Genomic DNA, 15,966 nt, shown 5'->3' with positions numbered 1-15,966 from the left:
ATATGGGTTTCCAGTGTCGGAGAATTGGTACTTCCACAGATTAACTGCCTTTTTCTATACCATGTTTTATTTATTTCCCTGTTTAGAAGCACTACAGCAAGTTGTGCTGGTGAAATACCAGGGAGTTCTGTTGGACTAGGCTACAACTAGTCTGTCATTTTCTGTGATGCATTGATGAATGCAAGTCAACTATTATGGTAAAAGGAAAATTAGGGGGAAATCTAATTCACTCCTAGGAGTGGTCCATACAGTAGATTTCAGACAGGTGAATGATTAACTTCATAGAAATTCACTGTACTTCTCTGAAAAACCTCATATTTCATTCTGATGTGGTACTCACCTAGTACTGCCTAACCTGTATTAGTTGGTTATGGTTTTTTAGTTAAATTATAGGTGAGTCCTCAGCATTTCACTGTGTCTACCACATGGCACTTCTATTAACTGTGTTTCAAAATCCAGTTTCTATAATGCGTCGGTTTGTAGATCCTTCCAGACCTCAGTTGTGTAACATCAGCCCTTAAGTGACTCTACAGACTCTCTGTCTGGTGCAGCTGTTTGTTAGGATCGTTGGGATTTCAAATGTCTTTCTGTATTAAAGGGAAGAATTAAAGGGGAAAAAAATAAAAAAATAAAAACCCTTGGCCTAATTAAGAAGAGTGAACTAGATTTAATGATGAACAATTTATTGCCAATTAATAGAGCTCATACATGGTAGCCAGGAGCTAGATAATTTATCATTAAAAGAATCTCCATTACACGTAAAATCCCTTTTCTCCTGATACAGCTAGCAACTGCACTTCACAATTACCATTTTTATAAGACTGATTCACCAGCAAATGAAGCTGTATTTCACAGAGCAGCAGCAAAAGTTGTAGGTGCTGCAAATGCTTAAATATCCAGGTTTACAGTTCTCAGAGTGTATGTACTTCACTCCATGCTTCTGTGCAGTCGTGACCTTGATTCTGAAGTCTTCATGGTTCAGTCACTAATAACTTCTTTATCCTTCTGGGAAGCTCCTTTAAAATGCTTTTAGTTAACACTGTCAATAAAATATATGGTCAGAAAGCAGTCAGTGAACACCCAAGAATGCCCCGGCTGTTTCAGCATGCTGTGCTGACACAAGAGGGAAAACACGGCTCCAAGGATAAAAGTGACGACCTTCAGCAAGCTGGTGGGAGCTGCAATTCAGGGTAGATTATGACCAGAATTAGTTTGATTTCTTGTTATTACCTTTGTGAGTCAGAAACGGAGAAATCTATGCTCTCCATAATGCTTGTCAAGGTTATGCAGATGTATCAGCAGAACTGAGTTCAAGACTGCAAGGATGTCTGTTGGCAGACTTTTTGTTGATTCATCAGATGGCACTATTCCCAATGAGCTGTAGTCATGATGTCCCAGTGTGGTGTTCTGACTTGAGTTCCAGTCTGAATTATTGTATTCATGTTAAGGTTGTTCTGAAAGTAATGCCTCCTATTTATTTCCATGGAAACTACAACAGCTACAGAGAGCATAGTAACACTGTTTGGTAGATCATGTTCTCAGGTACAGAACACTCATTTTTCAACATAGTCACCACCATTAGCTATGCATTTTCTTCAGTGATGTAAAAGAGACTCCATGCCACACTTGTGAAAATCTGGCAGGAATGGATTCTCTGGCTGTGTTCTGTGCATTTATATTCATAAGACAAAATCCGTTCAAGATGGAAAGCCAAAGCATTAACTCACTGTACAGTGTACTGTCCTCATGAACGGAAAATGAAAACATATGAAGCTTGTCTGGGGAAAGAAACAATGAAGGGAGTAGCTTTCTTACCTATCCTTAAACAAGAAGAAGAAAACTAAAGTAATTCCTAGCTGGGAAATCTACAAATCCTTTGGGATTTGTTGAGACTGGGATAGATCTCTCACTGTAAGGCAACTTGCAGCTCCAACACATTTTCCAGCATGGTTTCTCCAGGCATTGTTCCTCTTCCTGAAGGAGGAAATTTTACTCTGTATTTCAGTCACCTAAGTAAAGCAAAGCTAAAAGCTACATTTTGCCTTATATGGCCTTAAGAGGCAATGCTGAGGACAATAGCACAGAAGCTGAGCTTAACACAGTCAAGCAAATTCTGCAAAAGTGACCCAGTGCCATAAAAGAACAGTGGGAACATTTGCAGAAGTATATCAAGAAGGCAGATGGGAGGTGGAAATAGAGTCTCATGTAGATAGAAACAGCCAGCTAAAGAGTGCTTTTCATCCCATCTGATGGAAGGAGTGAAAGATGTCATCAACAGTGTACTTTCTTGGTGCTAGGTATTACTGGGAAGTCAAACTCAGACCCTCCCTTGTGGAGTTCTCCAGGTTGAGAATGTCCACATTCCTTCTTGAACAAAGCAGGGTCCTTCAGATTGCCTTTGTGACCCAATCCAGAGCTCTTTATCTCATAATGCTTGCATTATCAGGGCAGTACAAACAATAGACTTATAAGAAAGATCTTCAGACATCAGAAATGTCATATTTCTATCAGTTTTTTGGCATTTATAAGGAAGTTTACAACAATAAATTGTATTTTTTAAATATTTTCCACCCCAAATATTCAATAGAGAAGAAAAAAAAAAAAAAAAAAAAAAAAACATTTCTTTTCTTCACATAAGACCTCTTTAAAAAATGAATATATCTGTCAACAGAATGCAAGGTGTTTTTCAGAAGGTAAAAATTCTAACTTCCTCTGTTATACAATACTAGCAGAATATGCATGTTAGCAGACTAACATAATCAGAGATAATTAATCTCATCAAGGTAATAATGAGACAAACAGCTGCATTGATCTGTGCAGAGATGACTGATGCAACAAACGAGGTGAACACAGGTCACTCACAAAAACACACAGACAACAGTGGGACAAGAAAATTCAGATCTGGAAATATTATCTGAATCTAAATTTCCAAACAGACTGCATTTTCCCCTTTCCTCTGCATTTAAAGATCTCACTCTTTTAATATATAATTTTACAATAATTTATGAAAATGGAAAGCAGTGTAGAATGCAATCAATCATTCATGCTTCTGAATGAAAACCCAGAAATAGCAATGCTGTTCTGCAACTCTGTCAAGAACTGCTGCTGACATCATGTTCGTCCTGCCATCCTGATGAACTTTTTGCCTCATCAGCAACTAAAATAAGCTCTTACTTCACAAAAGCTTTACATTTAATTGTGGGTTTCAGCCATTTATAGGAAGGGAGGGAGGAAACATATTAGAAGACTATGTTAATTCTTTCCTTTGATCCAGTTCAACATTGTCTTCAATATCAATGGGAAATTATAATGCATAAATAATAATAGACAATTTAAAGAAAAATACTGACAAATAATAAAAAAAAAAAGTGTCTCAAAATAATGTATGTTTCCCTGTAAATAATAATAACAATAATAATAATAATAATAATAATAATAGTTAGAATTAAAATTAGAATTAGAATTAGAATTAAAATAAGAATTTCAAAAAAATACCATTGTTTTCCCAAACTAGAACTATTCTTTTGGGAAAGTTCAATTGTGACTGATATTTTCAATTTGGATATTTTTTTTTTAATTCAAATGAGATCAAAGAGAATTACTGTATATGAAACTAGTTAGCATTATAACAAACAACACGTGATAAAAGCCCCAAAATAAAAATTTCATTTTTTTCCTTTTTTTCACCAGAAAAAAACGAAAATCTTCCATTTTGTTTTAATTCAATTATTTATCTTTTTTTATTTTCCTATTTCCGCTACCATCAAGAAATTGATATTTATTCAGTTTTATGATTAATGAAAAAGTGTGATCCTACTAAGCTCCCCAGAAGAAACCTAACAAAGGAAACAAAATTTTGAAGAACATCTCTAACAGTTTCAGGAAAAGATCTACTGCAGGAGCAAAGAGATGAGTGAATACAAAAGCCACATTAATCCAGTTGATGGCAAGCTGGCATGGACAGGCCACAGCTACGTCTGCCTTTTGCATATGGCAGTGAAACAAATGCTGAGGAAGAGACTTTCCACATGTTCACATTTCTCTATCAAAACCCAGACTGTAAGACTCATGGGCGCCTTACATAACATCATAAAGGGAGAAGATGGCGTAGTGATACCCTTCACGAGCAAAATCTTCTTGAATAGTGGAACAAAGTGCAACCTTACCAAGCACTGCACTGTGAGACAGGTACATCATCTGTCAAGTAAATGAGACAAACCATAATGGCATTTCATGATTTTGAAGAAACAGAGGCTCAGGGCAGACCTTATCGCTCTCTACAACTTGCTGAAAGGAGGTTGTGGTGAAGTGGGAGTTGGTGTCTTCTCCCATGTAACTAGAGATAGGACAAGATGGAATGGTCTCAAGTTGTGCCCAAGGGGGGTCAGGTTGGGTATTTGGGTATTTCTTCTCTTAAAGAGTGGCCAAGACTGCAATGGGCTGCCCAAGGAAGTGGTTGAGTCATTATCCCCAGAGGTGTTCAAGAAAATTTCAGATGCTGTACTGAGGGATAAGGTTTATTGGGAAATATTTGTGATAGGTGGATGGTTAGACTGGATAATCTTGGAGGTTTTTTCCAGCTTCAGTGATTCTATGATTTGCCATGTTAGAGAGGGGTGTAATTTGCTGATAGTCCAAACCTAGGTTGCTTTAAACTTCTCTTAATTCTCTTAAACTTCACATAAGCTCAAAATACCCTCTGTCCAGTGTGAATGCATGGATCCAACCTCAAAATACAGTGAGCTTCTTAAACAATAGGGCTCTGTTTTTTAATATCCTAATAGTTTTAGTATCCTGTCAGTCTGAAGCTAGTGAAGTTTCCTTTGGCAGGGACTTGTTCTGAATCAAGCCCTACATGTGAGGGAAAAAATCAGAGCCTTCACAGTTTGGGAAAAAGCTGTGTGCCTGAGAAGTAAGTGTGCCCACATCTTGAGAAATGCTGTAATCCTTTTGCTAAGATTCAAGATGCTTCATTTCACTTTAGAAAATCTACCACTGGATAAATTTTACTTATATAAACAAAATTTTTTTTGTTTGCATTCCTGCCTATTACTATTGATCCTGTTCATTCACAATTTTCAAATTCTCTTAGTTGAGTAAATTGCTTTCAACAGACTAAATTTTCCTGATATTTTTTCTACTCTATAGAGATTTGGCAGATCAATTTTTCATAAGTTCGGTGTCTTGCCCTAACTGATTTCCAACTCTATATATTAGATTAGTGAACACCAGAAAAAGAAACATTCAAAAAACTCTTTTGTTGATGCACTCAGTTCAGGAGGTTGACAGAATAAAGATGTGATACAAACTTCAAGTCTTACTCTGTCAAAAAAAGCAAATGTAGCTGCTTTTGATGAAAAGTTTCATTATGTGATTGCATAGAAAAAGTGATTATTTTGAGATAATTCTTGAATAAATGAAGCTCTGTCTTCTAAGGAAAGAACAAAATAATTTGGGGAATATTATAGTTTTTATTTGCTTATTTATTTCTAATTAAATATTAGCTCACTAAATCTCAGATCTACATATGTAAATAGAATTAGCAGAAAACTCATTTTTAAATAGATCAGCTTCTTTGTAAATTGTTCAGGCCACAAACCTTTGGGCAGAAACCTCTGAAGTTTTCTAAACTTGTGTCTTAATTTCAGCTGGAATGGAATTGTTTTCTTCAGAGTGTCTGGTATGATGCTATGCTTTGGTTCTAGGAGAAAAATGATGTTGATAACACATTGATATTTATAGTTGCTGCTAAGCAGTGCTGTACAGAGTCAAGGCCATTCTCAGTGAAAGGCCAAAGGAGCTGGGAGTGAAAAGAATTAGGAAAGTTGTCTTAAACTGGCCAAAGGTGTATTCCATACCATATAACATCATGAAAAAAGTGTTTTGAAAGGAATGAGTGTTCAACTTTTTCTCTTCCGCTGCTGGACCCACTTCCACTAGCTGGACATCAGTTGGTGAGTGATGAGCAATTGTTTGTGCATCATTTGCTACATAGATTGATGTGTATATATACCTACATGTATATTATCATAACTATTATTGCTTTCCTTTTCTCTATCTTAGTAAATAGCTATATCTCAACTCTCTAGTTTGATTTTGTTGTTGTTGTTGTTTTTTATCCTCTCCCACATCCCACTGGGAAGGGAAGGAGTAAGCAAATGGCTGTGTGTGGCACAGCCACCTGGCAGATTATACTACAACAACTTCAACGACTTATTTGAAGTCAGTGAGAGAGAGAAGAAGCAAGCAACTGCATTTTAACTGGCAAATTATAGAAAGAAAGAAAAAATCTATTTTTCTGGATTTTGACAGGAAATTTTCTCTATCTCATTTTACATTTTCCAAAGGTGAAAAAAAAAGTAACCTTCCTACTAATTCTAACTATAGTTTTATCTCTCCAGGAGATAAGAAAGATACTGAATGATTTGGAGACAAGAAGGTATATTCCCTTTACTTAAAAAATAAATTGTAACAGAAAAAGGTTCTCTACCACAGAGTAGTGCAACTGAAGCTAGGATCTGAATAGTATAAATTTCTGCCCATGCTTTCTTCTCTAGCACTAACATTAAACATGTGATACACATATGACACAGTGGCCCTGGAGAAAGTGTATCTTGCAGCACTCCATGATCACGGAGAAAATCAGAATGCAATATAGTAAAAGCTATGAAGTGAACAGCCACTAATAGAGCTTGAATACCCACCCCCAGAAGAGAGTTATATTGGAACCAAAGAGATACTGAAGCCATCATATCCTAATGAGCATCTGGTCTGCTTCCTTGATCCTCTTTATGAAAGTCTGGAAATCAAACAGGCTGAGACAATAAAACCCCTTGTTTCATCAGCTTCTGTATAGGAAAGCTGAAACCTTTCAACGTGGAATAGAATAATGAACAGATCAAAGGGTGACCTGTTAGGAGCAGGATAGGGATACAAGACATGTATCATGCGGATGAAGTCTCGCCATGTAAACTTTCACTGCAATGTGGTGTTGTGAACTGGCCTGCTGCATTACATGAGTTTCAGAGGAAGCTTTTGATCTGCATCAACAGTGGCCATCTGTAAAACAAACAAAAAGATTAAAAAATAGAATTATGCTTATTTCTCTATAAAATTCATGCTTGGCAAGCATCTGTTCCTGAACTCACCCAAATTTCTTTGCATAGATCTGCAGAGAGCTGTGAATTAATGTGAATCACAGTATGGCCTGGGTTGAAAAGGACCACAATGATCACCTAGTTTCAACCCCCTGCTATGTGCAGAGTCACCAAGCGCCAGACCAGGCTGCCCAGAGCCACATCCAGCCTGGTCTTGAATGCCTCCAGGGATGGGGCATCCACAGCCTCCTTGGGCAACCTGTTCCAGTGTGTCAGTGTCCTCTGCATGAAAAACTTTCTCCTAATGTTTAAACTGAATCTCCCCTGTCTCAGTTTAAAACCACTCCCCCTTGTCCTATCACTATCCACCCTCATGAACAACCATTCCCCCTCCTGTTTATACACTCCCTTCAAGTACTGGAAGGCCACAATGAAGTCTCCTTGGAGCCTTCTCTTCTCCAAGCTAAACAAGCTTATGAAAGCAGTTATTGTATTTCAACGTTATCTTTTAGTCCTAAGAAGGAATTAAGAGTCACTGACAGTAATGTTGTGTTGCTCTATGGATAGAAGCAGAAGGCTGTGATTCCTAATTTCACCAGTCTTCCAGGAGGTTCACAGACAACACTGGCTAGATGTTGTGCAGTGAAACCTGTACAGCAGGAATGTCTCAGCTGCCAGAGAGGCTGGCACCTCCAGTTTCTTTAACCTTATATTCATTCAAATTGGAAATAACAAAGTGTTGCTTTGGATGCTCAAAATGTTCAGGTCTTGCTTTGGACCTTGTGAATGCTCAGGATGTTCAGGTTATGACTGGATGACTTATAGAATTTCTTCAATATATTGGAATTATCCAATAGAGACTAAAATATTCAGTGCAGTCTGATAGCCTTGTATGAGCATTCTTCTCAATTTTAATACACACTGTCCAATGGAAGAACGGAAAAATAATGCAGTCAGTTCCTGACCTACCCAGTTCCTTGGTCTGCCATTTGAGACTCTAATATCTGGCTCTTTGCAAAATAATCCTAATTCTGGGACTACCATCCACATCTGCTTCGACTAAACTGAAAACCTCTCTAAGAACCGATGAGGCATACACAGTGGATCTAATTAAATTCCTATGCCATTTCCTTTGAAATTGGCAAACTGCAGTTCTTATCTTGTATTCATTCATCCCCAGTGGTGGTGCTGTAATTTTAGCAGGAGTGTACTTAAGCAGTAAGACAGGGCAGCATAACAGCCATGCTGAGATTGAGCCATATATTGAATTGCTAGGTTGAAAACTGAAGACCAGGTACACCAGACAGCTGAGAAGTTGTTGTGTTTTTTTGAAAAATGTTGAAGTGCCTGAAGGAGATTTTAAATTAGCCCTGTGTCAATGCTCTGCAAAGTTGAACTCCTAGAGAAGAATGAAACTGTATAGCATGATATTAAGATATGTCATACCAGCGTGAGAATCTGAATACAGGAGGCTACCCTGACTGTTAGCAAAGGTACATTCAGTCCATCACCTACACTCCATCAGTGACAGGAGTTATGTACAGGCATATAATAAGTAGATGTTTACATAGCTTCCTCCGTCTGCCCACAGCTTCAACGGGTTGTGGTTCAGTGACTTCCCGATTGAAATATCATGTCTTTGTGACCAATGATACTGGTTTTAAAGGACCTTACAATGCGTGTGTATAATAAACACGCTCTAAAGTATCTGTTTTAGACAAAGAGATCATTGACATTACAAGAGAAATCAGGTTTAATTATATTTTTTGTCTATGAAAAGAGCAAAGAACCCCATGCTCACTTTTCCTCTAGAGATCATGAGAATTTCATAGTGCTGACTATGCACTGTGAGTATATCACTAATTGATAATCATATCATCATAAACAAATTGTTTATTTTTAATGAACTCAATATCCTAGAGCCAGCAGATGTATCTGTGTAATTTTATTTTTCTTTTTCAAGAGGAAAGGGCAAAAATAGGGCAAAAATTGTAATTTTGCTCTGCAAAATACAACTCAGGATGAGTCTTTTGCTTTCTTCCCCAAGTAAACAGATGTGAACACAGCCAATTTTTCTAACACCAGAAGCATAGCCATGGCTGTTCTTTTATCTATTGCTCATGAATCCAGGCGCCTCTTGAGGACAACCTGCTACTATTGATTGTCTTGCTTTGGATTATTTGTTTTACAATTCTATCGGGTAATTTTGCAGTGATCTGTATAAAACTGTGAGCTGCTTTTTTATAATCTCAAGAGGCCACAGATTGAAATTTATTAAATACCATTCATAAGCAGCTGTCACCTGTTTTGAATGCTCTTAGAGCATCACTAAAGTAACCAGTAAATTATCTAACCATGTGTATAAATGTATAACCTGTAAAGCAAACACTGTATAATAAGGATTCATATATATATATTTCTGCATAAATTCACATGGCAGCCAACAACTAGGAAATCAGTTTAAGAGAAAAGACCTACACCATAAAATTTCTAGGGCTGGCAAGCCTGAAATTTTCAATTTTGCAGTTCTTGTTCAAGTCACTTCAAAATTTCTGCTTCAGTTTCATGCTCTGTAAAATGAACCTTGCAAGAATATTCTATGGATTCTTTATTTTATATGTATTAGGCTCTGAAACCCCAATTCTGGCTAGTTAAGCATTATTAAGTGTGCATAAATATATTTGCCTCTGAAAATATTAGTAAGTACCCTCGAATATTCTAACAGAATAAAGAAAACTTCCCCTGCTATTTTGCCTGGAATACTATTTTGTCTATGCTTAGAGGGTCTTTCTATAAGCTTTCTATAAGCTAGACCACAAGTTCTTGAAGTTTTGAGAGTCTTACTCTGCTTTCAGTAAATTCAATGATTGATTTCACTGTGAACACACTGCTGAGCATTTTTGAGAATTCAGCTTTGGAAAATAGAATCTAATTGAAATCCTTATAAGGAGAAAATAACAACTGTGCAGTCATGCAGCCATCTCACATAAGTTACACATAACATCGTGTACATCACATTACATGACATCGGTTGTTATTGTTTGCAGCATCATGTGGAATCCCACTGCAAGGAGATATTTGCCAGCAGCCTTTGCTTTGTGTCAGCCATGTTTGAGGTATTCTACATACCTTCTGCTATGGAGGATTTGCATACACATAAGGAATCCAACTCATTGTGACTGGTTTCAACAGTCTGACTCTATGCAGCCAAATTTGGTGAACTTAGTATTAAATGCCTTAAAAGCAAATGAGCTACAATGATGTAAGCTGTTAATGATTAAAAATAGTTATATAATTAGCCTCAGTTTTCACAAAATGCATGCAAACTACATGCAGATCTCAGTGTTTTAGATAACACCTTACCTAGAGAGAGACAAAATAATGCAGAACTTGTAAAGGGCTCTGTTCTTTTAATAAGAATGTTGTTGAGTACTGAAATATTCTTGGTGTGTTATTCTACTTCTGGCAGAAAAACACAGTTTCTTGGCTGGATTCCCAAACATTAAGTTAGAAAACACTTGACATTGTGTGTGACTGGACTCAATTTCAGCACAGTATAAAAGTATTCAAGGACTTATTTTTAGGTTTGCCATATTAATAAAGCAACAACATTTCAAGTATGAACAGCAATATCTGTCCCATCTAGAAAGGCTTCTGTATCAATTACTAGACTGCATAGAGAAGGTTTTGCCTAGTTCCGTTAAACCTCAATTTCAATAAATAAGTTGAGTAATTATTAATTAAACTACTTGGCACAGCTTCAAAAGGTCAAACACTGACCAAGCTCTGAGCTTCCAGGAGTAGAGTTTAAACGTCAGAATAATTATAAAAGCTTCCAATATCCAATCTATTAAAAATATATTAAATAAATATTATACAAAAGGACAGAAGGAGCTCCCAATAATTACTACTGTAGTTTTGTTCTGGTTGATCTCTCCCTCTTTGTCACTCACTACCCTCAGACACTTCTAGTAATTTTACCAAGCAGTATCAGAAAACTTCATCAATCCAGATGTACTGCAACACAGAAAGAAATGAGGAGGCAAAGGCTGGAAAAGAACTGGTGAAGTTTACACTCATATGGGACTGGAACTAGTGCAGAAGCATCTGTGAGGGCCTGGAACTCTGAAGATTCTCCATGATACTCAATAACAGCCTCATGGGGCAACTCAGCAAAGTGGCTTCTAGCGCTCCTTCACTGGGGGGTGGGGGGAGGGGGGGTTGGAGGTATCTGGTGCGTGTCTTGGATCATGAGGAAAGCAGGATTAGACCTAGGAATGCTGTTAAGAGGTCTCTTCTGGAGACTATGAAGAAAAAAATTCCTAGAGCAGATACCATTGTTGCAGATTTTTCCAAACTTTTTGTTGTAACATTGACAAGGCACCTTTCTCCCACGCTTTTTGAAGACTTCTCCCCTCCACCCCCTAACCCTCCCCCCAAAAAAAAGAAATCAAGTAACTCTTGTTTCTTTATAGGTGCCTCAACTAAAACACAATTTTTTCTTTAGCAGTGTTGATAGGCAATTTCCCCATCTCTGTAGAAATGAACATCTATGGCCACAAAATACATACAGTTCCTAGAGATGTTGCCAAAAGTCAAAAGTGCTCAGCATCTCCCAGGAAAGCTTAATGCCACTGAATCCTTCTTTTCATGTCAATTATGCCTTAATTCACCGTGCACTAATTTAAAGTATAAATATCTTTGAGCTCCGATTTCTAATCATGTAAATGAATCAGTGTCCTGGGGAATGCAGTATTCCTTCTTTTCACTTGCACTTTTACACTGTATATCTATTATTTTACCCAAAATGGTTATAATGTTAATAGAGGCAAAACATGAAATATTGAATCAGAACAAACAATGTATGTCCCTTGCTCTGAGGGTGAGAAATATTTTTCTTAGATATATTACAACATACTTCTCTGTTTTATGCAGTCACTTTGAAATAATTTCTTCCAAACAAAATCAATTTCCAATCTCTGCCACTGTCTCCTAGTTACATCCTAGTTTAATGGAGCTTGGGATGCTGATATCCTATGGACATTTATGACCTTCCACCCCACTTCAGTGCTATGTATTGTGTTCCTAAAAATTTAAGATTGCATGAGGAGAGCATTTATTTTTCATTCAAGGCTTTGTAGCCGCAGAGAATTATTCTGACAGTATATCAATTTAAATAAACAAACAAACACACACACACAAAAATTCTTCCAAAGAAAAGAAGCTTGTATGTGTGTGCCTGTTCACAAGGAATATCTGGGAAGGGAGGACTCCAATGAGCCTCCTGCACGCAGCTATGTCATTTACTGTCCAAACATGAGGTCTGCATCCTATTGCTTCATACGCATCTCTGCCCTTCTCTGAAAGGATTTATGGATGTGTCCTATTGTTTCCTTTGCTCCAGAAGAACAATGATGCTGGTTTTCAGATGTTTGGAGGAAATGCTGCATGCATGGCATCCAAGACCTCTGGGGATCTGACGCACATTTGTTTTAATATTGGTAGTGTGTTCCCCATTATCTTAGTCACTCTGCAAAAAAAGGAAAAACTTGTTCCACAGCTTTCAGGGATAACGTAAATCTCACATCTCCACAGAATATCACTGGTTTAGAAGTTGGACTTTAAGGGAGGAGGAAACAGCAGGTCAGGTTGTGGAGAAGAAAATATACCCTGATGCTGACTGGCAGGTCCCTCCAGCTACAAAGCTCCTGCAAGAACCACCACATCCACCTCCTGAACTATGCAAAGGCAAAATAGTAGCACTCGTATTGCTGAAATTATGTAGGTGTTTATCCACTGGGGAAAAGAAATATTAAAAAATGGAGAATTGTGCCTGTAGCCGTCTGCCCTTGGCTGAAGGTGTGCGTGTCCACGCAGAGCACTGCTGCTGCAGCAGCTGGGCTGCAGCATCCACCTCACACTGGAGTAACACTTCATTAAAAACATGGAAAATGCTCAAAATATTTCCATACCTCACAGCCTGTATCTGGTAAATTGATTAGAAAATTAAATGATCTGTTTTTTTCAGGTTTTGGTGGTGGGTTTTTTGGTGTTTTTTGTTTGTTTGTTGTTTGTTTGTTTTGGGTTGTTTGGGTTTTTGTTTTGTTTTGTTTTGTTTTTTGTTTTTTTGGTGTGTTTTTTTTTTTTTAATTCAGCATCCATCATAAAGTGTGCAAGATCCATTTAAGTGATGTTCAGATCACAATTTTGGCACACCAAGCACAATTAAGTGTGATAGTCCTGAACAGTGGTAGTGCTGCATGTTATAACCTGCATTCAAACAGATAGGAGAGAAAAATGTGGCTCATGTCTTCATTTTTTAAAGATATGCACAACATCATATTACACATCAAGCAGCAACAGGAACCATGTGAGGGCATGAAATCCCAATCATTGCTGCAGTCCATAGGATAGATGTTCCCCTCTAATGAGCTGCTACTTAACACCAGCTGAGAATACAGGGTTAAATGTCAATATACTGATATTTCATCCTGACTGAAATAATAACCTCCAGTCTGTAACAAAGTCCCCATCAGTGCTAATGGAGCCACTCGTCCTCACCAGCAGCATGCTGAGGACAAGGGGCCTCTGCTCCAATTTCTCCCAACACAGCTGTTCTTAGAGCCATTTAAAATCTTATTTTCAATGTGGCAAGCTGGCCGGCCTAAATTAATTCATTCACGCAGTATTCACCGACTACTTAAAAAATAGTTCAGAAGAACTTTTGGAAATATTTTTGTTTGCAATTTTCTCTAAATAAGACCAAAATGAACTACATCCTTAGCTCACTGTCAAGGGCTAAAGAAAGCAATTGTGAAAGGGATGGATCTCTTAAAATGACTAAATCAAAAGTGACTTTAATATGCAGTTCAGCTTGCCAAACAGAGTGTAGCTGATCTTTCCAATTTAAATCAGAAAGTCTTTTCTTGGTTATTGCTGAGATCTGCACATAAAAGACGCGCCATTTTCTGGGGGAATGGAGATACATGTACAGAAAGGTTGCAATAATCGAAAACTAAAGTCTCCCACTTCTAAAAGCAAAAAGTTATGACATCAGCCCATGATGTCCCCATTGCTCAGTCCGTGGTGATCGTGAGGGTTAACAGCATTGCAATACTTATGCAATCTCAGCCTCATGACCACAAACAGACTATGACCCGAACACAGTGGGAGTGCCTCCAGCCGTGCACAATCACACTGCGACACTCAACTGACTCGGGGGCAAGGCAGCGCAGGATGCGCCCCATACCTCACATGCTATTTATGATGTATCTGCGTTGCATACAAATTGGCACTAGTATGAGGAAATATGAATATCTCAGCATCCTTCAGTGCCAAATACAGACATGATGCAACATAGTCATTTTCTCAATTCAACGTAACATACAATATGCCACTCTCCATTATGCTACAGCAACTGAAATGTGCTGCAGGCCAATGGAAAATATCCCTAAAAATAGCTATGCTGTTTCTGGGCAAAAGGAGAAGTATTCGACATTTCCTTGAAAATGTTCCCACCTGGATTTGCTGGAACAGCAACATGATCGTTCAGTGACAGGAAGCTCTCTGGTAAGGAGCTTTTTCCTCAATATTACCCTGCTTTCCTGAAAGCACTGCAAACAGGGCTCATAGCAGTTCTTTAAAATACTGTACATGAAAGCTTTACTAAACTGTTTAAGTGCTCCATTGTGAAGCACTGTATTAGGAGCTTTCTGCTGCTCAAGCAACTTTAGATTGTAATGTATTATAATAGTGTGCTATTCTCCTAGAGATCATTTTATAAATGCAACACAAAAGATTGTCACATGATAATCTTCTAAATCATATCAAGGAAAATAAACACCCACTGCAGAGGGACTTGCTTATTTTGCTAAGACATTTTACAGCATATTAGCATAAAAATACTACTTCAGCCCTTCAGGTTCACCCACAGGACTGCTTAAGAGCATTAGATGTGATATAAATACAAATGATTTTGGCAGCATGATACTTTTTTAATGCAGATTTGCAAATTTTATACGTTCCTATTCAGCTCTGTCATACAATCTGTGCAAATTACGGAATTTTGCCTAACTGAAAGAGCAGCAATGGGGGAGAAAGGTCCAGTCAGTTCTTCCATTTCATATACATGATATTGGCATACCATCTCCAGTCACTGAAGCCACAGAGTTTTTACTGCTGAGTCTTCTGTCCTCTAACACCGCTGGAGGTCCATGTGTAGATGTTGTCCAGCTTGATAGATGGATCTGCACAAGACTACAGGGTTCCAGCTCTCCCTTTTGCCTGCTATTGCATGGATTTATTCCATATAGAATCAAAGAACCATAGAATTGTTTGGGTTAGAAGGAATCTTTAAGATCATCTAGTTACAACACCCCTGATGTAGACAGGGATACCTCCCCCTCAACCAGGTGACTCAAAGCCCCAACCAGCCTGGACTTGAATGCTTCCAGGCAAGAGGCATCCACAACCTCACTAGGCAGCCTTTCTCCTTCCTTTCTTTGTAAATGACATTGCAATTCTTCTATCAGAGCTATACTTCCTATCACACAGTCAGGAACCTGCTGCACAAAGAGATATGTCCTTCATAGAAACCAGGAGCAGGAGCGGAGCTACAATCCAAACTGCCTGCACGTTAAACATTAGCCTATTCTGGTGCTCATCCTCCTCAGTGGCACTGCCCTCTGTCCTTTCCTTCAGGAGAGAGCCTCTCTGCCATGAAAACCTATTCAGGTTCTTCAGTAGCCACTTGGGTGGAGCAATTGGAGCAGTCTGTTCACAAAGAGCCTTTCCTGAACAGGACTCTGAGTGTAGTCTGGATTGATGTGGTGAGCTACAAACAGTAAAGATCCTTGTTTTTCAGGCAGTC

General features: G+C 38.1%; 1 long non-coding RNA gene across 1 annotated transcript; it reads right to left on the bottom strand.

The window, feature by feature from the left end:
* Nucleotides 1–647: 647 nt before the first annotated feature.
* LOC122162510 lies at nt 648–15,690 on the bottom strand. Its single transcript, XR_006169571.1, has 3 exons — nt 15,241–15,690; nt 6,935–7,059; nt 648–1,424 (listed from the first exon to the last, which is right to left on the bottom strand). It is a non-coding gene; the product is annotated as an uncharacterized LOC122162510 (long non-coding RNA).
* Nucleotides 15,691–15,966: the final 276 nt, after the last annotated feature.

This window comes from Centrocercus urophasianus, unplaced genomic scaffold (assembly GCF_019232065.1).
Source record: "Centrocercus urophasianus isolate 14NV4802_14NV808 unplaced genomic scaffold, USGS_Curo_1.0 seq_21, whole genome shotgun sequence".
In the NCBI taxonomy this organism is placed as follows: Eukaryota; Metazoa; Chordata; class Aves; order Galliformes; family Phasianidae; genus Centrocercus; species Centrocercus urophasianus.
The sequence above is the reverse complement of the archived record's forward strand: the minus strand, read 5'-3'. Positions and strand labels throughout refer to the sequence as shown.